Here is a 22,281-nt window from a genome sequence, read left to right as displayed (position 1 = left end):
CAAGTTTTCAAGCAAACCATTTTGCAATCTTGTTTGTGCTTAGGTGGTCTATTCAAAACAAACAAACAAAAATTGATGGGCTGTGGACTGCTCCCAAACCAGCTATGGGAAATGCTTGTTAGCATGGGTGCTAGAAACACCCAGCACTGCCACTGCCCCCCCCCCCACCAACCCTGGGGAGAAGAAAGAAATGGTGGGAGGCAGAGGCCCTCCTCCTGATCTGGACTTTCTCTTGCTTGAGGAAACTGGAGAGATTTGACCTCTCAAAGCATCCCCCGGCCTCCTGTCCACACCAGGAACAACCACCCACAAAATGGTAACTTATCTACTATTCGACTTCTTCCAAGGAAGGTGTTAAAACTGCAAACTGCATTGGACTCTGCTTAGATTCTTGCTTCTTTGTTTTCTGAATGACAGTTTGGGAGACAGATGCAGTTCTTACAAAGAGGGCTGTCTTTACAAACAAAAACAGAAATAGAAGGATACATTCTTTTGCCCCAGAGAAACTACTCTGAGTCCTGACTCAAGAAAGAAAGAAATGGATGAAAGAATGTGTTAGCATAGTAACAGATTTGAACTCTAAATAGCTAATTTGGTCCAATACGCATTACATAGCATAATTATAAAGAAAGTGGTAGCAGAAAAAACAAATTGTTTTGAAGGCATTTGAGGCAGTGGGACAGAAAGATTTCTTGTTCCCATCCAAATGGATTAAAATAGGAAAGCAATGGTGATAAGTCATCTGTGTTCTGCGAAGCACATGCCATATTCATGGTCAAGCTACAGTTCTGATGAACTTCGAAAATACTCTCGTGTGGTAGGAGGTGGAGAAGTAGCCCTTTACTTCTTACCTCTAAGTGCCTCTGTGGGAGGAGCTAAGAAAGGAAGGCTTAAATTTTAATCTTTTTTCTTTAAACTGACGTATAATTAACATACAACACTCTTAGTTTCAGGTGTGCAACATAATTTGTTCTTTGAATATATTATGAAATGATCGCCACATAAGTGTGGTTAACATCTGTCACCTTATATAGTTACAAAAATTTCCTTTTCTTGTAATGAGGACTTTTAAGATCTACTCTCTTAACAACTTTCAAATACGCAGCAGAGTATTATTAACTGTGGCCATCATGCTGGATGGAACATTCCCCAAATTTTAATCTCTTCATGAAATAAAGTACATCCATTCTACATTTGTGGTTTTAAATATGGAAAGATCTCAAGTGTCATTGCCTTGTTACTAAGAAATGCTGTGTTAGTCACTTTCTTTTCATTTTATTATAATAAAGCTACTGGGAAAGGTATTTCTCCCCAGGAACCAATTCTTGATAGGTTTCTTCTCTCTAACTACCCCTGGTTCCCAACATTTTTTGTTCTCAGATAAAATTAAGACCAATGTAGTTTTTTTTTTCCCTACACAATTTCAATACCTTATGTATTTTTCTTAAAACAATTGATAATATCCTTGTAATTATATACTTTTCTGTTAGGAGAGGATATGTATAATTATTGCTCTGTGTGTCCACTGAATTAGAGCTTATTTGGGATTTATTTTAAATATAAAGATCATAAAGAAAAAGCTAGTTAGAGCATTTCCAAGTGAACTAAATTTAGTGTACATGGTATCTGGCTAAATATATGTTTTTTTTTTTTTAAATAAGAGGAAACAGATACTGAAACTGCAATCATCTTTCACAATAAATACTATTTTTCTTGAGAGCTGCCATACAATAAAGTTATAATAGTGCCTAAAGACTTTCTATTTGTAATTACACAAATATACCAGAAAACAGTCATACGGTTTCTTGAAAATATCACCTTGGTTCATACTAAAATACAAAGTGTAATTCTGCACTAGATTTTCAGTAATTGCTGATGAAAACAGCCCCCTGCATAGGAGACACATAAACTTTGAAACTTTCGAATTAAATATCTAAATTAGAATGTCACTGTTATTAACTGATCAAGTTCTCTGACAGTGCTTAAATGCCCTTGATTTTAAAGAAGAACCTGTGAACATGAATCCAATGGGTTTAAGCAGGAGAGGTAGTTTTTTTATTTAGTAATTATATAGATACATTATCAACAGCTATAATGACATAAAATATATGTATATATAGCATAACATAAAATATAGTATGTTTAATGCTTATGGCATGATATATAATACAGAATAAAATATATAACAGAATGTAACCGAAAATATTTCATAGCTAATATGATTATGTTACAATCTAATTAATATTATGTAACATATTACACTTGGAATGTTTACAAAGTATATTGATAACACTAACCCATGACAACAGCACACCATAGTAGTAATTATATGTGAAGTTATCATGTGTTGTTTAATTCTTAAGTGGAAAATACAATTTAAAAGGGCATCTTTCCTTAAGGGAGAAAGACATGTACACAGCCTGCTTTCAGCAGCCCTGAACATTCTGGAGGGTCAGGAGTTCTTGGCTTTATGCTAAACATCTATGATGGCCAAAAGGCAAATAACTAAGTGATAGTTACTCTTTTGTGTTTTATGCAAAGAATAAATGGCCTAAAATCCTTAAGCTTCCCAGGATCATTTCTCAATCACCTTTTGCTACGGGTTGGGAATGGATGGTTTACCTTCTGTTAATAACTCTCTTCCCTTTGAGAGATGAAAGAGAATAAAAGTGCCCCAGGTAGCAGGATTCAGGGTCTCTACCATCTAAAGCTTAAAGGTTTTAACTCTATTTTGATGCTGCTATTTCTTGGGATTGCGAAGTACTTTCGTGTCTGACCCATGCCAGGATGTGACAGGCCTCCTGCTCAGAGAGAACCAAAATAAATGAGCTAAACATTTTCACTTCACCCAGACCCGGGTGCTCTGAGGCCTGGCGCAGCTGGCAGGAGTCGGAGACCGTACCCTTCATTAGCTGCTCCAACGTAGGGTACCCAAAAGACGGTGTGTGAGATGAGGTAACCAAAAAGTCCGTCTGCCTCTCAGCCCCGCAAAGCTTGCGATGTGGCTTGTCACAGAGTTTCTTTTAGCTTATGTGATTGCTCCCTCCACATGCTGCCATTTACAGTACACGGGATACAGTAAATCTATTTTTTGTCAAGATGGGCTGGGTTTTCACAGCTCTGCACATGACATCCAGTCACTCTTCTTGGCTCTTAATGCTTAACATGGTGTAGTCTTGATTTTTGGCTGATTGCCTCCAATATGTTCAATTTTGGATGATTTTTAGTGTAGGTTTATGAAATGATGCCCTAGAAATGTGAAAAATGTATAGGTTTCCTTAAAGGGCTTGCAGGAATCAGTCTGCTTCCATAGGCATCGTTTTGAAACTATAATATTTTCTCAAGCATCTGCGACGTGCCCTCAGTGGGCATTGGCAAACGTTCAGGAGGCAGATAAAAGAGGAGTGAGAAAACACTGGTGCCTGTTTCTGGGAAGTGGAATTAGGGATTATGGTGGATAAACACTCTTCCTTATGCATTTCATCCATTGGCATTTTTTTTTTAACCCGGCACAGGTCTTGTTTTGACAATGAAAAAGTTCAATTAAGACAGAGTAATATTTCCAGTGTTATTGTTCATTGTTTAAAATTACCTTCTGTCACTCACATTTTCATAGCACTGTTCAGTTCTATAAACTTGACTTTCAGTGTGTCACACTGTCTCTCTTTCTGAGCTTTCACTTGCCTATTTCCTTTCTAAAGCTTTTTGCTGTTTTCACATGGATATTATGTTTTTAAATCCCATCTTCCATGCCCCTGGCCTCCTTCAACTACAGGACCTTTTCTTTTTGCTATGTATATAAAGTTTGTTATCTGTGTATTATTTATGCAATTGTGGGTTATTTGAATTGCCTGGGACAATGGTCCAGGAGGCACTCCCACCTGAACACCTTATAGAACTTACTGCACAGAAGCTTGGTTCCTTTGGTTATTTCTCCCCAGGGCCCAATTCTTGTTAGGTTTCTTCTCTCCAACTCTCATCCTTTGCAACCACATCATGAAAAAAAAGTAATAAAGTCACTAAAATAAAGATCCATTGAAGACGAAATAGGAGCATAAACCTAAACTGCTTGATAGCAAGTGCGGTGGTTTTATTCTATCTGTTTATAATATTTGTAACCATCGCATATAAACATTGTTTAAAAGAAACCAGAGATTAGGCATGGAGGAAGTTCAATATCTCATACTGGATCTCCTTTCTCCTTCACTTTTCCCTTCTTCTTTGATTTGTATCTGAATTTTTGTGAGGAAATTGTGCATAAACATTTAATTTCTCCTTTCTCCGGAAGCAGATGACCTTAACGGATGATATCGGTGTGGATCTAACTAATAAGAACAGTGTGCTGCTACATTGCAGAAAGTATACAAATTATGTACTCCACATTGACTGTTCTTAATGCGCCTTATTAAAATAAGTCCCCTATGGGCGCCTGGGTGGCTCAGTCCTTAAGCGTCTGTCTTCGGCTTAGGTCATGATCCCAGGATCCTGAGATCGAGCCCCAAATCAGGCTGTCTGCTCAGTGGGAAGCCTGCTTCTCCCTCTCCCACTCTCCCTGCTGTGTTCCCTCTCTTGCTGTGTCTCTCTCTGTCAAATAAATAAATAAAGTCTTTTAAATAAATAAATAAATCCCCTAGTTAAAAAAAAAAAAAGACAACAAATCATATTGCAATTGTAGGGGGTTTTTATGCTTCTGCAGTTGACAGGAGAAAGTGAAACAGAGGCAGAGTAGGGATAGAAATGGAAGGAAACTGGTGGCACCAGTCCTACCATTAACTTCCCTGGGGCAATCTACTAATCTCTCCTCTGATAGATTAAGGAGTTGGACTAGATAATCTCAAGGTTCTTTTCATTGTCAAGTCCTTAAGAGAATCCTCTAAGGGCTCTTTGGCTTTTATGACCCAGCACCGGACACTGTGCTTGTGCGACGTTACACCTGCCGCCAATTCAATTAGCTGAGTTCTCTGAGTGCAAGAAAAATTTAGAACAAGACAAGTTGCAGAAATCCTTCTTGGGGCTTCTGATAATTAATCTAGACTTCTAATTTGTAGAGCTATTCTAGTAATCATAGCAATAAACATTTTATCCGCGTTTATCAAATATGTGCCAGGCATCAGGATAAGCGTCCCACGGATATTTTTACCTAACAAGTAGACCCTGTGTTTGGGTCCGTTTTATAGAGGAGTGAACAGAAACTTCACATTTATTCATTCAACAGATCTATCTGATAACTTCTGAATAGGACTTGTGCTGGGCACTGAATTCATGGCGATGAATCAGAGGCTGAGATAGATCTTAGACCTGCCCTACCCAGTCCCTCCTGGGCCAAGTCTTGATCCAGATCATCAGTGCACAGGCATCCAGTCTGTCTTGGGTCATTCACAGGGCACCTCTGCATGCATGAAGGCTAGAAGATGCTCGTGGACTTGAGAATAATGTAACACAGAATGAAGCTATAGCAGAAATATGAAAGCTAGATGCAAACATATGGGGGTGATTTCAGGGCGATGTGGCAGGGAACAGAGGAGTGCTAAGTACCTTTGTACAATGGGACAGCACCTTCGTCTCGTTTAGCCTAGTTCTCACAACCACCGGGATGTATCTCCTGCTGGAGCTGAGAGAGAGAGAGCAGAGGATCACACACATCCAACCTGATGTTATCTTCTGTCCTTGTTCCTTTGAAGCAGTAGAGCGTAATCTACAGGAAATCTACATGTCTGAGCATTCTTTCCTCTCAATTCTCAAATCCAGGCTCCTGTTGAACTAACCTAGTCCGTGATCTCAGAGAGTGTACAGCCTTTGGGGGGAGATAGATGACTAGAGAAAAGAAAACAAAATCAAAATCCTAGATATAAGGTAAAACTACAGTGATGGAAAGCAGAGGGAGGGGGTCGACTGCAAATGGGCACACACCCCCCAAAAAATAAATAAATAACAAAAAACAAAAAAGGGGAGATAGAAAGGTTCTGTATCTTGATTTTCATGGTGGTCATGCGAAACCAAATACATAATTTGTCAAAAGGTGTAAAAATGTACACAGAATCTGTCAAATCACCGTGTTGTGTATCTGAAACTAACATTACTTTGTATGGCCACCATTCTTCAATAATAAAAAATTTCTTAAAAAGTAAATACAAATGTACAATTAAAATGGTTGAATTTTATTGTACACAAATTACATTGTAATGAAGCTGTAAAAAGTTGCCACAAACTTTGTGATTTTGACACTATTTTAAATCAAAAAATATTTAAGATTCCTAATTTGTTAAAATTTATATATATATGTACGACTAAATATACATACAGGCATACATATATATAATCTTAAACAACTATATATAACAGATGAAAATATGTGTATGTACATATAATGCATGTACATATTTTAAGACATTTCTAATTTCTTAAATTATATATAATTGTATGTATATATGTATGTATGTGTACATATGTATATCACATTTTGAAAAAGTGAAATGTAAAACTAGAATTTCAGAGGTCTTAAAAAAATCCTCCCTCATATTTAATGTGAGCAATAAATCTGAAATAGATTATTCTTGAGAATAATCAAAAGGTACTAGCACTTTTCTGCACAGAGTACTAAAATCATTTAAAACAGACTTACTAGACTGACTTCTAAAACTGTCAAGGGTCAGCTGTCATAGCATATCACTTATTAAAATAGTTCCCCATAGTTAAGAAAACACATAAATAAATAGGACCATAATGACAAATTGTGATAAGTGCTTTGAAAGGGAAAGGCCAGAGTGCTATGAAAGAGTCAGACGAAGTTATCAGTACCAGCTGATTTATTTTTTTAAAAACTAGGGAAATATTTTCAGTATTAATGTCTATTTGCTTAGTAAAAAATAAGTTCTGAAAAGGAAAAAGAAATAAAGTTAAAAAGCAAGGATTTAAAAATAATCAAATTAGTTCTTTTTCAGAAACTGCAAAAGGCTTGGGTGTTCTTAACTTGCTTATAATTAATTTTCCATAAAGACACTGTTCAGAATTTTTTTTCCTCAATAAGCCTCCTTTTAACATCATCTTTTTAACTGCATCTCTCCAGACCATCAACAAATGAACCACTAACACTAATACTGATCATCATGAGTGGTTTTCACTGGTGTCTCTCTTTTCATAAAAGCAATCACAGAAGATATTAAATTTATTTTAAAAGAGCTTCCATATTTAACATAATGTGCTAATAACTCTCACAGTCTTGCCTGAAAAGATGGTAATGATATGAAGACTCTGGCTTCATTAGACAGTGACTCTTGCTAAGGAAGAGACAAGTGCCAAGGTCTCCTAAAAGGGTTACGTACTATGAAACAGAACAAGGTAATACTGTGTGACTTTATATAGAAAAACATTATAGGGTAAAAACATTGACATGTTCAGTTAAAAATAATCCTTCAAAAGGCCAAAGTTAACAGTTAAAACCATTTTTTATCTAGAAATTGGCAAAAGATTTATCTAAAATGTTTATATTTTTGCCACTCCATAAATCAAAATTAGTTTTCCATTAAAAAATTGGATCAGAGATGATAATCTTCTTGCCAATTTTTAGCTAAATGCAAATGGAAACATCTGAGATTTTCAACTGAAAACTGAAGTTTATAGATACTACTGCCTGTGAGCCTTACATTGTAAGATCCGAATAGCATATGAGGTTATGAATTAACAATTATCTCAGATACGCAAAACCTAAAGCTAGCTTGGTTATTAATGTGTCCACTTTATTATTTCATTTCAACACTTTTAATATTGATGGAATAATAATGTAACTTTTACCTATATTTCAAGTCTCAGTTCAAGGCCAGGTACTTTTGATCTGCCCTTACAGCACCATATATTTCTGCTTTATAGTACCTGAATTTTAACCTGTGGGTCTATCTGTATTTGATTCATACCTGTCTTATTCGCAAGTCTGTAAGCTGCGTAAGAGATCACGTGCTATTTGCCATTTCATCCCTAGGATGTAATACCCAGTTAGTTCCTCATTAATACCCAGTACCTCGTTGATGCTTGCACTTTTATTAAATGAATGAGATCTGACTGCCACAGAGTAATTGCTATGATTTTTCAAAATATAGCTGTTAATTCATTAAGGGATATCACCATTAGATTTTCTTTTCTGTATTTTCCAACTTTTATCTGCCTTCTATGTCTCAAACCGGAAATGCACCTTGTGTCTCAGGCTGGTGGTGGTATTTCTCCCTCCTCTGATTTCCATCCTCTTGCCCCTCCCTGTGAATGCTAGCCTGGGCCAGGACAGCCAGAGAGTACTGGCTCTGCCTTTTCTGTCACATTGCACGGCACTATTTCTACCCCAACTCCATGATCTGAACCCTCTCTCCTACCTCTAGTGAAAGTGTCAAAATCTCTGGGGGAGGAAACACAGCTTTTCTTCCCCAGAGCAATTTTGAGATTTTGGAATCCTAATGATATGCTGGGAAAACATTATATAAAAATGTTTTTGTTTCTTGAGAAACTCTGTACTTTTAAAATGAAATCACTTCAGATCACTCTGGGCAAGATTTACTATGTCCGTGCAAGCTACACATTATTTTCAGAATATCATGGCCTCCAGACTTTAGAGAATTGGTCTCAGAACTCTACTGACTTCCTTTCAGTTGAAACTATTAGGTCATGGGCACCTGGGTGGCTCAGTCAGTGGAGCATCTGCCTTTGGTTCAGGTCATGATCCAGAACCCTGGAATTGAGTCACCCATTGGGCTCCCTGCTCAGTGGGGAGTCTGCTCTTCCCTCTTCTTCCCCCCGCCCCCAGCCCCACTCATGCTGTGTGTGCTTGAGCGCCATCTCTCTCTCTCTCTCCCTCTCTCTCTCTTCCCCTCTCTCTCTCACAAAAATAAATAAATAAAATCTTAAAACAACAACACCAACAAGCTATTAGGTCAATGGATGAGGCATATATTGACATTGACATGACAGAATGTAGCCAGACTGAGGATATATAAAATAGAACACCAGGTACTAGTGTCTTAATGGCCGAACCATATTTTATGAGGCGGAAAGTCAATGAACACAGAAGAGATTATTGGCAACAGCATGACAACAGTGAGATTGTGCTCTCCTTACCCTGGGGACGGAAGCAGACTGCTAGCATGGAAACCAAAATATAGCTTTACATTGGGCCATAAAGACCAAGCCGGCAATAAAAAACATTCAATCTTGATGATCAATTTCATCTACCCCATGTAGGCTCATTGTGGTAAAAGGGATGATTTTTACCAAAAGACAAACTTTGAACAAATGAGCTCATTTCCATCACGTTGACAAGTCTTAAGTCATGAGATATGCTAAAGTATGTATCCCAAAGCGCCATTATAGAATCATTAAGCTGATTTCCTCCATCAAAATATATACTTTTTTCTATTTAAATTTTAAGGGAGAAGACAGGTGGTTAAAGACTAATACATTTTAAAAGAACTGATGGTATCTGGCCAGCTCCCCCTTGTCACACAACTCTTTGAATGATTAGGGGTACTGACTGCCAAATGTGTTTAAAAACTCATTTGAAATGAAGAAAAGACTCAGAAATAAACAAAAAGGGGAGGGAGAAAGAGGATATTTTAATTTCACATTTTTTCTTGCTTTATTTTTAAGATGAGAAGTAAAACTGTTCTTTTATTAAAAATGGCAAAAGTTGTATTGAGGTAGGCTGAAAACTCACATTTCAACTCTAAAGTCTGAAGGAATCTTTAAAAAAAAAATAGTTCATTTATTTGTCAGAGAGAGGGAGAGCATGAGCAGGGGGAGAGGCAGGCAGAAGCAGGCTCCCCGCTGAGCAGAGACTCCAATGCGCGACTGGATCCCAGGACCCAGGGATCGTGACCTAGGCCAAAGGAGATGCTTTACCAACTGAGCTACCCGGGCACCCCTAAAGTCTTAGGAATCTGTAACTGTAACTAAACTGTAATCATCGATCCACAGATTTTTAAGTCAGGAGAATGAATGATACGAATTCTAGCATTACAAAGCTGCTTTCTTACAAATTAAGATTTCTACCTAGATGCCTACAAAAGCAATAGTTCTGTAATTAAAGTACGCAAGTCAAGTGCAGTAGCACTGAACTATCAAGAAAGCGATACTTTGGGGGCACCTGGGTGGCTCAGTGGGTTAAAGCCTCTGCCTTCGGCTCAGGTCGTGATCTCAGGGTCCTGGGATCGAGCCCCGCATCAGGCTCTCTGCTCCGCAGGGAGCCTGCTTCCTCCTCTCTCTCTCTGCCTGCCTCTCTGCCTACTTGTGATCTCTGTCTGTCAAATAAATAAATAAAATCTAAAAAAAAAAAGTGATACTTTTATATGTTTAAATGTATAAGTTTTGTATGCATCAAATAGGCATCTGTACTAGAATGCAGAATATAAACAGGCCAGTGTAAAGATGCATTTACACACACACATGCACACACACATAGACCACTCTAGGTATGTGTTAAAACACATAGTAAAAACGTCACCTGTGTCTTTTCCAGGATTTTCACTGTCAGTTCCATAGCTATCCCTCTAGCCCAGATGAAAAGGGAATTATTTTTCAAGACAAGTTATAAAATATGGAAAAATGGACAGAATCCTGAGTCTTCAACAAGATAGAAGACATGCTGACCCTATGGAAAGGGTGTTTTAGAATGTTCTGGAATATTTACCATTGCTCTAAGTGTAGGGAGGCACCTGCCCATGGATCGGGGTCAAGAACGTTATTGTGCCCCCGTGCATAGGACCCGAATCTGTCACGGTGCACTCGAACCGTGGCGCTCCTTACAAAATAAAGGACATGCTCTGCAATTACCAGTCTGCCTGGGCATGTACATAAAGAGAGCTGACAAATGATAAAGGAAATTGGAAAGGTTGAGAGGATGAAGTCAATAATAGATTTATCTCCAGACATTTAGCACTTGAAGTGCATCTGTTATACAATATGTAGACATATTTTACAGCAAATTTGGAGATACTGTGAGCCCACTGGGAAGGGACAATATCTAATTTTATATTCTATATAATTCTGAGCATAACTTTGGTGCTTAATCACTAGGAGGAGGAGGTACTCTGTGCTTACAAGAGGAGAAATGCATGAAAAGGAGCACAACTTTGGGTTTGGTATGCAGGAGCCGTGAGGGGGAATGGTGCGGGGAGAGCAGAGCCACGCACAAAACCATGTCTTACGAGCAACATGACAAGATTGCATTCTGAAAGTTCTTTTGATGATAAAAAGTCACAATTTCTTTTTTTTTTTTTTTGCAAACTCAAGGGAAGTTATTGCAAGGTGTTACTCTAAAAGTACAAAAGTTCAGGAAGAAATTGAAAACAAAATTTAACTAGATCTCATTGGAAAGCATTTAGGAAATAATTTCATGCCAGCTTGAGCATTATTTCCCCCCAAAGAATTCATCTTGTTCTTTCGAAGAATTTATTTTATTTCGTGAATGCTCTAAATACAATTAACCATAGATACTGTAAAGTATTAGTTTTTATAGTGCTAGTATTTACAGTAATATGGCCCCATTTATCATACACATGTGAAGGAAAAATTATGCCTTTTTATTTATATAAATGTGATCTGTATGTGTACTTGAAAATTTCCTATTTTACTATCCACGCTTTTCTCTCCACCTATCTGTTTTCTTTCTTCTACCACGCTGTACGGAAAAACACACATGTCTTAGGGCTTAATTTTGCTTAATTTTGTGTAAATTTGTCTATACTTAAAAATGTGGAAAGACGGAAAGGGAAACAATACTTTAAAATATTTTTGCATCATAGCTTGGTGCCCTGGGAAAAGGAAAATACATGCTTGAGCCCTATTGTTACTTGTCCTATTATGCATGGTGCTATACTGATCAATCAATTCAGCTAAAAGAGCTTGTGTCCCACGGCGCTACTTCTGGCTCTGGACCTGAAGCACGCTGACTTGTGTCCTACCATCTCTACACACACTTAGTTTCTTCTTAGAGTCCCTGTTTTAGTTGCCAGTTAAAATGAATTATTTCACTTAGTTGTCAAAGAAGATTATTTTGACCAGTACGGAGAGGACTTGATACACAGTCCCTTGCTGTAGGAGGGGTTTATGCGGTTACCGAGAAGCCAATAGCTTAGCATTTAGTGATGTGATATCATTCTTGCCCTAAGCTGCAGTGTTCTGCCTTGGAGAGTGTGTGGCTCTACTTTTTTTTCAAGGCATTTCACATCAGAATGTTTGGTCTTAGATGGTGAGTAACCATCTAAGTAACCCAATTTGGGGTGAGTAACCCCAAGATGGGGTGTAAATAGCTTGCTGTTTGTCACTTACTGTACTGTCCAGAGTTCCCATGTATTAACACTTCCTGGTGAGAAAACTACTGTACTCTGGTACCTAGACTCAAAAAGACTTGCCAGTCTTATTACTACCTAATTTTAGTGTAGTCTTTCAGTTATATCAATTGATTCTCTTCCCCACACCCCCTTGTTGTGAAAAAACAGATACGTGACAGTTCTCCATGGCGTAAACAACAAAGGAAACACTTGAAAATACCTTTAATATGTAAGATTTACACTCAGAAAACTTTTTCTGATTTTAATATTTAAAGTAGTCATCATGATCTATATCTTGATTAAAATAGTTTCAAAGAAAGAAAGAAAGAAAGGCAACCAGAACCTGGCATTATCTCAGCAAAGCTCAAGCTAACGTTGAAGAAAGATTACAGAGAACAGGAAGGCTTGGTGACTTTTTTTTTTTTTTTTTTTTTGGAAATACACAGTGTATTCCTCTTTGCAACTTTATGCTGATAAAATCCTCTTTTGTTTTATAAAGCTGTATCCTCTTTGCAACTTTATGCTGATAAAATCCAGCTACTTAACTGGACAGTTGTCTGAAAAAGAAGTTGTACACCATTGTTTTAATGGAAGAGTTTTCTAATGGATTCAAGACACTCTCCTTGCTTTGGGAAGGGACTCAAGACAGGTGTTCGACCAGAATTTAACTCCATTTTATTTTGACTTTCGGTAGTCATGTGGATTGAAGTAACCTTAGGACTCACAATGCAAACTCGGACTACACTCTGATTAGTTCCTTCCAATCAGGGAAAACCATAGTTTGTAAAAATCCCCAGTAACTCGCTCTTTGAAAATAGTGTGGAAAGAATAATATACAGTCAAATGTGCTATTAGGAAATTACAATTAACCGAAGGAATCCTCTTTTATGTCTTTTAAAACATATAGGTAGATCTCTAATCTTGCTTTTAAAGAGATGTACATGATTTAAGAAACGACATATCAAGAACAGAGCAGTGAACTAAGGAAGGATACCAGCTATATTTTGCAGCTGTATACCATTATTTTTAAATAAAACATGAGAGAAAAGAGCCAAATACTACATTCTGAAAGAAAAAGAGGAACAGAATGCGAGTTCAATAAGCTGAGATTTTAGTGTGTTTGACATAAAATAAAAATGCACAACTGTGATTTGGGGAATGGTTAGGCAAAATCTTTTATGTGCTCCTGTATACTCAGAAAACTGTGTCCAGGTCCTTTTTATGTAATGGGTCCCCGAAGTCCGGTGTGTGTCTTCTCATGTGAACATGAAGAATTCTGAACCAGACACTGTGGATGTACCCAGATAGCATGCATTTGGAATTATTTTATAAACAAAGTTTAAGTCAGAAAAAGAAATGTGAGTTTTGGTTTTGGAATTTTGCAAATAGAAAAGAGAATGAGTCAAAATAGTCACTTCCAGCCTTTTTCATTGATCAATTTATGGTTTCAAATAAAAATATTCTTTTAGATTTTCAAAATGGGAAAAATATGTATATATGAGTCTATATATTTTCTGCATGTTTCCAATATTAGCAATTACAAAATTGTTTTAAGCATTGCTTCTTCTAAGAATGGATTCTCTTTTTTTCATGAATAAATATGGACTTATAGGAATTTTCTCAGATGTTTACAAAATGCTATGGCAGATTATATTACAGCATTTTATTCTTCTGTATACAATATGAAGGTCACTTATGTTCTGTAATGAGCGAAGACTCTATTTTACTAATGTTTTCCATATCACGTTTCCAACCTGATCTCCAGTTTTATCCTTGTAGTCTGGAAGTCATTGGGCAGACCAATTTATTGTCTAGGGTTAAATGAGAACAATTCTAAGAAAAAGCTGCAGTTGAGGAAAATGAAAATTAAGAGAATGATTTAATTTTAACGTTTAAAGAAATCAGGTGTTTGGTTTTCCTTCTTATTAATGTATATTAGACTCTGTGAAGCTCTCATAATTATTTTCCAAGTTAATTGTCAAGAAAGCTTTTGCTGTTTCAGGTATTTTAAAGTCTTCTGCTGTGCCTTTTTCTGTGTTCATGCTCTTTTCTCTTCTTCCATTCTGTGTATTTTCTTGACTCTTTTTAGTTGCTGCCTTTGATCTTTCTTCCCTCACTTAAGAACTTTCTATGATTCTTCAGACTCTGGCTGAATCCAAAAGGACCTCCATGGATACATGGTCCTCCCAAGCCCAGCCATGCTAAATGATACAACTCAGTGTCTCAGCAGATACTATTCTATTTTTTTCTCATAGTCCATTGTTTCATTTGCAAAAAGAAAAAAAAATCAAAAGGTGATTTTTTTTTTGAAAAAGGTAATAAAATGACACATGCTAAAAATTAAGTTTCATAAGCAAGGTTTACTACTGATGGTGTGATAAGTTACTGCAATTTGGATCTTTCACAGGTTCATTGAGACAAGAAGAAACGCGAAACCTGTATGATTTCCATCATTTATCTTTTTTCAAATCTAGCAACCTCCTTTTGTTTGGGGGTTATAGGAAATTAGTTGGTAGTAACTTTTGGAATAGGAGGAAAGTACATGTTGCAAAATTCTTTGAGGCTTTTGACTTTATTGCTTTAAAATCAGGAAATTTCCTTTTTTTTTTTTTTTTGGTTGTTCTTTTTCTAATCAGAAACCAAGAATGACAAAAGCATAAAGTTAGATTCTGAGAGGGTGTCAACCTTAGTAAATCCTTCATAGTCATATGCACAAATATGATGTTTGTGCAGAAAATGGTTACTGAGACATGTACATCACACAATATAGAGTTTTCACAGCAAAAAAGGAGCTTGTGTGATTTGGAAGGCTACTGTAGAAAAAATTTGGCCTCCGGTGTCTAAGTCAGTTGCCACCAGAGGGCGATTACTATAGCAAACTTCACTCTACACAATTGCTTTCTTTTTTTCTTTTCTTTCCTTTTTTTTTTTTTTTTTTTTTTGTCCTGGTTGTCCAGTTAACAAAAAATGTACCATTTTTACCATGGAATGGTTAAACTTTATACAGGATAACTCTGATAGCAAGTTCATTTTCAATTTCAAAAAAGAAGTAAATACTGTTGGTGTTAGGAAGGAAGGAAGGGCAAAGGGAAATGAAATTTCTTGTTAGATTGGCCAGGAGATTTTTAGATGACAAACTGAAAGAAGAAAATAGTGCCTGAGTGGAAGACTAATACGCCAATGTACTTCCCCCAAAGAGGTACTTATTTACTCTGTTTGATCCTTTTTTTTTTTTTTTTTAAATTTAGGAGTGACAGAACAAGTTGATGCCTACTCCAGTGGTTTTAAAAGTCATTAATTTTTAAAGGTTTTTTTTTTTTCTTCTCCTTGCCAAGAGTCATCTCAGTGAGATATTTTGGGTTTGATCCTAAATATCATTTATAGTCTTATATACATTTTATCCTGGTCTGAATATCAGACTATATAAGTGATACAGTGATGCATTTAATAGCATGGAATGTAACATGATACAAGCTTTAATACCTGGAATACAGTAAACCAGTAGCTTTGAGTTATATTACCCATCGTAAACTTCTTTAACCTGTGGCTCATTTTCAAAATAATAAACGTAACTATTCCATAAAAATATCTCAACACAGAAGAGCCAGAAAAGTGAAGGACATGAACAGATGGTACATCAATCTTTTGCATTTATACAATTTGTTTTTTAATGCAAATAGTGTGGGTTGCCTGCTCATGCCTTGGATATTTGTTCCAAAGATGAGCACATTTTCTTATCTTTCTGGATCAATGTGACATTTGCAGTTATCATAAAGTGGGAGCCCATTTAATGATGTTAATGCTTCCTTAATGTAAAAATAAAATCACCTTCTTTATAAAAGCAAACAGATACAAAATCCCAAAGAGACCATTGAAATCTGTGACATTTGCAGTTACTGGTAACTAGATGGCTTGATTATACACAGGTAAAAAAAAAAAAAAATCTTAAATCATTGTTTATGATCATTAATCAGAACATTAAATATGAATTCTAGATTCCCTATGAGTAAGAAGGTAAGTAAGCATCATTTGATTAAAGAAACCAGCAAGTTAAGGACTTTTTAAAAAAGAGGCACCACAATTAAATGTCAATAAGGATCTCTGAATTTTGAGAGAGCTTGCAACATCTTTGTGGATCCTTACAAATAAATGATAGTGTTTCTGAGATATAATATTTTTCCGAAACAGAAAACAGACTTAAAAATAGTACAGCAATGCAGATAGTAATAGTAAAGCAGTTTAGGTGTGACACTGATTTTTTTTTAACTTAATTCATAAAATGATTCTGTGTGTACCCGCCCACCCCCATATATTTCCACTTTCACAGAGAAAAGTCATTTATAGAAGAAAAGAGTGATGTTTCTAAGGCTTATTTCGTTCCATCAGTGGAGCCTACTTGGCTACTTCATGGGGAGCCTGCTTTGGGAATTCATCTCTTTTTCGTGTGTATTGTGTCTGTTTTCGATGTTTCATACACATGCCCAGAGGCCGTCTGGCAGCATATACACTTTTTAAAGCCAATTTGAAAAAGCAAATCATTTCCCTTCCTGATAAGACAGCTGGCTGTTGCATACAGCCTTTTCCACTAGAAATGAGCTATGGTCACTAACTAATTCCAGAAGGTCCAAAGACTTGGCATTTGATGAGAGCAAGTTTTGATCACTATCAAGTTGGCATCAACTCCAATAATGGGCCAATGTATGAGATGCAGGGCACAGGGGTGTCATGGAAGTAACCTCAGCTGCTCTGTGTAGCTCTCCAAAGAGCCTGTGGAAATAGAACAAGGGTGACACCACCTCAGGAATGTTCTCTGAAACAAGTAGAGATAGGTCTTAGGTGTTTTTTTAATAGATCTTTTTATAGATCTCATTTCATGTGGAACCATGAATGACTCCCTTCATGGGTAGGTGGGGCCATGTCTGCAAAGCTTATCTATATACTTGCCGTAGATCTCACACCGTCTAATAAATAGAGCTGATGGAGTGAGGGAATTTAAATCTGGGTAACAGGGCCTTTATTGCAACATTTAAATATTTTTAGGCTCAGGCCTACGTGCCCAGGGTGAAAATAAAATCATATTGACTTGAAATAATTGAATTGTATTTTGAAAAGAAAATAAACATGCGGGCTGGGGCTTCAGCCTCTGAGGAATGTGGCTCCTCTAGTCACTCATTCCATCATCCGTTAAGGAACATATATTTCTGGAACACTTGTTTTGCAAAGCCAGGCACACATAATAACTGGGTGTTAAGGGTCCAGTAATAAGATGGCACACCCTGTCTTCACAGAGCCTGTAGTCTACTGGGGAAAATCTATTAGACCAGGTATTACAATAAATAATAATAAAGATAATCCTAGAGGATAGATAGGGTGTTTATGGGAGCACAGAGTATGGAGATTCTAATCTAGCCTAGAAGTCAAGAATGAAAGAAAAGAAAAGATTGTTCCTGGAAGAGGAACTGATAAATGTTCAGGCTCAGTGATGAGATAGACAGACTGGAGGAACTGAAAGTCCTGGAAGACTCAAATGGGTATAATGGAAGAGAGAGAATGACAAGCAATGAAGAGGGAGAGACAAGTAGGGTCCAAGCAGTAGTGGGTTTTGAGAAGAGAGGCCACTGAAGGGTTCCACAACATGACAACCAGAGAAGGGAGGAACTAATAACCAGGACTGGCTGGAAGGATCAGGAAAGACCATGTAATGCTGGGCATGTTGGCAGCAGAAGCTTAGGTGGTAAGTCTTTACTTTCAGTAGCTAAAGACAAGTCATGAGCCTCACACATTCCTGCAGTATTGGTTAAAGCCACATTCACCTTTGTATGCCCATATACTCTTTCTCCGTTCCAGCATGGAGACTGGCAGATAGTACCTGCTCAGTAAAGTGTTAGGAAACAGAATCCAGGGGATATATCAGTACTTGTGTGACTGCTGTACCAAATTACCACAGACTTTGTGGCTTAACACAACAGAAATTTATTCTGTCACAGTTCTGAAGGCCAGACCTCCAAGATCAGCCCAAAATGAAGGTGGTGGCAGGGATGACCTGCCTCCTGAAGCTCTAGCGGAGAATTTACTCCTTGCTTCTTTGAGCTTCTGGAGTCTGCTGGCATTCCAATGGACTGATTGCTCACTTCACTCTCCATTTCTGTCTTCACTTTGCCATCTTCCCTGTTAGTTTTTCTCTTATAAGGACATTTACAGGACACTTATAAGGACACTTACTCTTATAAGGACACTTAAAGAGCCTTTAGGGCCTACCCTCATTATCCAGGATAACCTTCCCATCTTAAGACTCTTAATTTAATCACACAACCAAAGACTTTGCCATATAACATAACGTTTAAATGTTCTAGGGATTAGGAACTGATGTCCTTGGAGGGCCAGTTTGCAACCTACTACAGTACTTACTCACAGTCCTTAACATATTTAGTGTTGAAGGAAAAGATAAAATAGCCTTCCATGTCACAATTGTTCTAAGATTTAAGTCTTAAACTCCAATGGAAGCAACCATTCAACCTTCCTCTAAAGATGACTCTAGCACCCTGTGTCACTGTGATGTGACACACCATGTAGGTGTTGGAAGGGTCCTTGGGAATAAGTTATCACAAAGATTCTTGGAGTAATTTAGTGCTTACTTGTAGTGAAGTGGATCATAAGAAATGTGAGAGAAAAGCCAATGCCATTTTGCATCTCCTACAGAGATTAAATCCAAAGGAGTTTTCTCTGTGGGTGGAGGACCCTGTCTTAAAGCATTTCCTCATAGTTTGACTAAGATGGGTTAAAACTTCCAAAGTAGGGTCTTTCTTTGAACCACACACTAAATGCTGGGGATAGTTCTTTTACTCAGAACAAACAAAAACCAACCAAGATATATATCTTCTGTATTCCAGGCACTGTTCTAGGTTCTAGCTCACAATTATTAGATCTCTTGGAGGAAGTTCTATGCTAGGAATAAATAAAATAAATTCTAGGTGTTTTCTGGTCCTGCAGTGTATCAGTCCTACCCCAGAACATGGTCGCAGGGAAACCCTGAAGTGTTTTGGGCACTTGACATATGCTATAATCCCCAATTCTCACAACTCTGTGAGATAATATTTTCATCAACCTTTTAACAAATAATAAATCATGGCTTAAGAGTTCCAATACATTTATGAAGTCATATAGCTAATTTGGAGTGGATCTGTGATTTAGAATTCAGATGAGTCTGACCCCAATGCTCATGATTATTTTCTCATAACAACCTGACTGCCCAGAAATAGAATTGGAGGTTGGATGCCCTTATGTCCAATTTTGAGTTTGCCATTATGCCATGCACCACAAGATCAATTCCTGAAAGAGGCCATTTCAGGATAAATAGGAGAATGCATCATTTTACCACTACATTTAAGAAGTTCATTTCCTTAAGATGCAGTAGAGTCCAAAACAGCAAATAAGTTTAGCTAAACTAGATCACAGGGCCATAAATATCAAGAAAATGTCTTCATGGAATACTACTCACCTTTTGAGGCTGCTGTTGTGGAGAATGGCCATGACCTTAGACAAATATCCTTAAGGACATTGATAAGGATGACCATCTTCCTGATTTCTTTTGTTTCAGATGAGCCATGAGAAATGTGTGCCATTCTTGCCTTTTCTAAGTTTAATGAAATGGCTCACTAATATTAGCAAGCTCTGAAAACATATTTTTCTGATTTACATGGCTTTCACGTGAGTCAGAATCACAACTACGAATAGTAAAATTGTCTTATTAAGTCAATGGTAGAGTAAATGTTCTGGACATGCCAAGGACATGGTTACTGCCTTCTCTTCAACAATCCTTGGCATCCTAAGGATGTCACACAATTTCTTCCCACAGCGAGGGACAGATTCATGCTGTTACTTTTTTTTTTTTTTTTTTTAAGCAATCTTGGTTGAAAGCACCAACAGTGATACAACTTGGTTCATTTTGTCATTTTTTACTCCCTTGAATTACTACATAAATATTAATAGCTAAACACATTGCAAACAGGTGGAGCTCATTCTGTCTCTGGAGCGCTGCCACCGTTATGTGATATCTCAGATGGGTGACGAGATTTTCCATGTGGGGAGGGCGGTCTGTCATTCCATGCCAACCCCATTGGACACACCCTTGGCTTGGAGTTCTTTATTTCCTGTGATATCTCTATGACAGCCTTCTTGGTCTTTTAACAGTTCATTCAGTAGAGTGGGAAGGAGTAACACACTCCACTTAAGAACCACATTCACTTCCCTGTATATCTGGTTACTTTTTTTCATACAGTGGCTGCTCCTGATAAGCTCATGGAAGAAAGCCCCCAATATTTAAAGGTACCTATCAGCTACGGATGAAATATTTGTTTACCACACATTCAAAAATTGGTGTATGCTTGATGACCTATTCAAACTAAGGGAGTCACAGATTTATTATGGTAGGTAATATTATGCCAACGTCCCCTTTTTTGTCCCCTGATTTGCCAATACAAAGCTTAAACTATACACCCATTCAAAGTAAAAATGTATTATCTTAAAGTTATCAATATGTAAGTGGCATGATTGTTTTCAAAGGCCTTAGGCATGTGGGCATAATATTCATTTACCTTTTCATGCTGAAGTATTTTCTTCATGTATGTTTACCTCCAACGCCCAGATATATTTCAAAATGAAATTCAGAAACCCGGCTGGACATAATGCTAGACGTGATGACTAGGTTATTCCTCCTGTGCCAGTAAAATTATTCATTTAAAATATATGTTTTTTCATGGGAAGCAAGCACATTTAGACTCGTTCTGGAATATGTTGAATGTATGTGATTGCATGTGACGTGCTCTGACTAGAAAATGCACGAGGCCCAGTGTACTTGAATTCCTCAACTGGTTTACAACAGATCCACAAATCTTGTTACAAAATTTTAAAAATTAGCTTCATACGTCCAAATGGCCCATCTTTAAAACCTATGCATTTAGAGGAGTTTCTGATTAACCCCTGCAGTTAGGCAAAATTTAAATTTTGAAATTTCATGGAGGAGGTTTTAGTCCAAATCAAGAGGCAAAGTTGTATTTCTCTTGTCATCTCATTGGTTGTTTATCACATGTTTAATGAAAAGCAAACTATTGAGGTAAAAGCATAGCTTTTATTTCTCCAATGTAAACATCCTTGACATTAATACTTTTGGTATCTGGTTAAAAATCTGCATTAAAATTAATTAGTAGTCCTGTCAGATCTAAAATGGTCAGTTTTTAGGATCTTTTTTCTTCTCTACTTTTAGCTTAGATGTGGCTCCGTCCCCATTTTCTCTACCAGTTGAGCATTGTCTGGGGTACAGGGTCCTCCTCAAGATGGGTTCCAAATGTGCTTCTTAGGGAGAGAGAGCCCATAACTTCCATCCATGTACATAGGAATCTATGACAATCTACCATATGAGTCCATAACTTACATAATTCAAACCATGGTAGAAGGTGTCCAGAGAAATGTAAACCAACAGATTATGTGAGGATGGGAACATGGCTTCCATTTTCATCCAGCTTTGTACATGCAGACTGTTTTGTTACAGGGAAGAGGAGCCCAGCGTGACCTAGGACTTCCGGTCCTCAGCAGAGCCTTTCGTTCAGAGGGGTGTCTGCCCCAGAGATCTGATAAAACTCCAACAGATATTCAGGTGTATTTTAACTTTTTCTTATTCTCATAAATACTGTTAAACTTATCCACTCCTAAACATGAGTTAAGCAATCTCAAAGAACCCTGATCTCTTAGTCATAGCTGCCTTGTGTCCTCATGGGAACCCCTGTCAGTAGGTATAACAGAGTACTGGGCTATTCATTGGAGAGCCTGGGTGCCAGCCGGATTCTCCTGCTGGTTAGCTGGTGACTCCAAATAAGTCACATTCAGGACTTCATTTTCCTCACATGTGTTTTGAAGAAGACATTGGATGGAGTTCAATGGACCCAGATTCAAATTCCTGGCCTGTCACATACTATTG

The sequence above is a fragment of the Lontra canadensis genome, unplaced genomic scaffold (assembly GCF_010015895.1).
Source record: "Lontra canadensis isolate GAN:19392208 unplaced genomic scaffold, GSC_riverotter_1.0 scaffold18, whole genome shotgun sequence".
In the NCBI taxonomy this organism is placed as follows: Eukaryota; Metazoa; Chordata; class Mammalia; order Carnivora; family Mustelidae; genus Lontra; species Lontra canadensis.
This window is presented reverse-complemented; position numbering follows the sequence as displayed.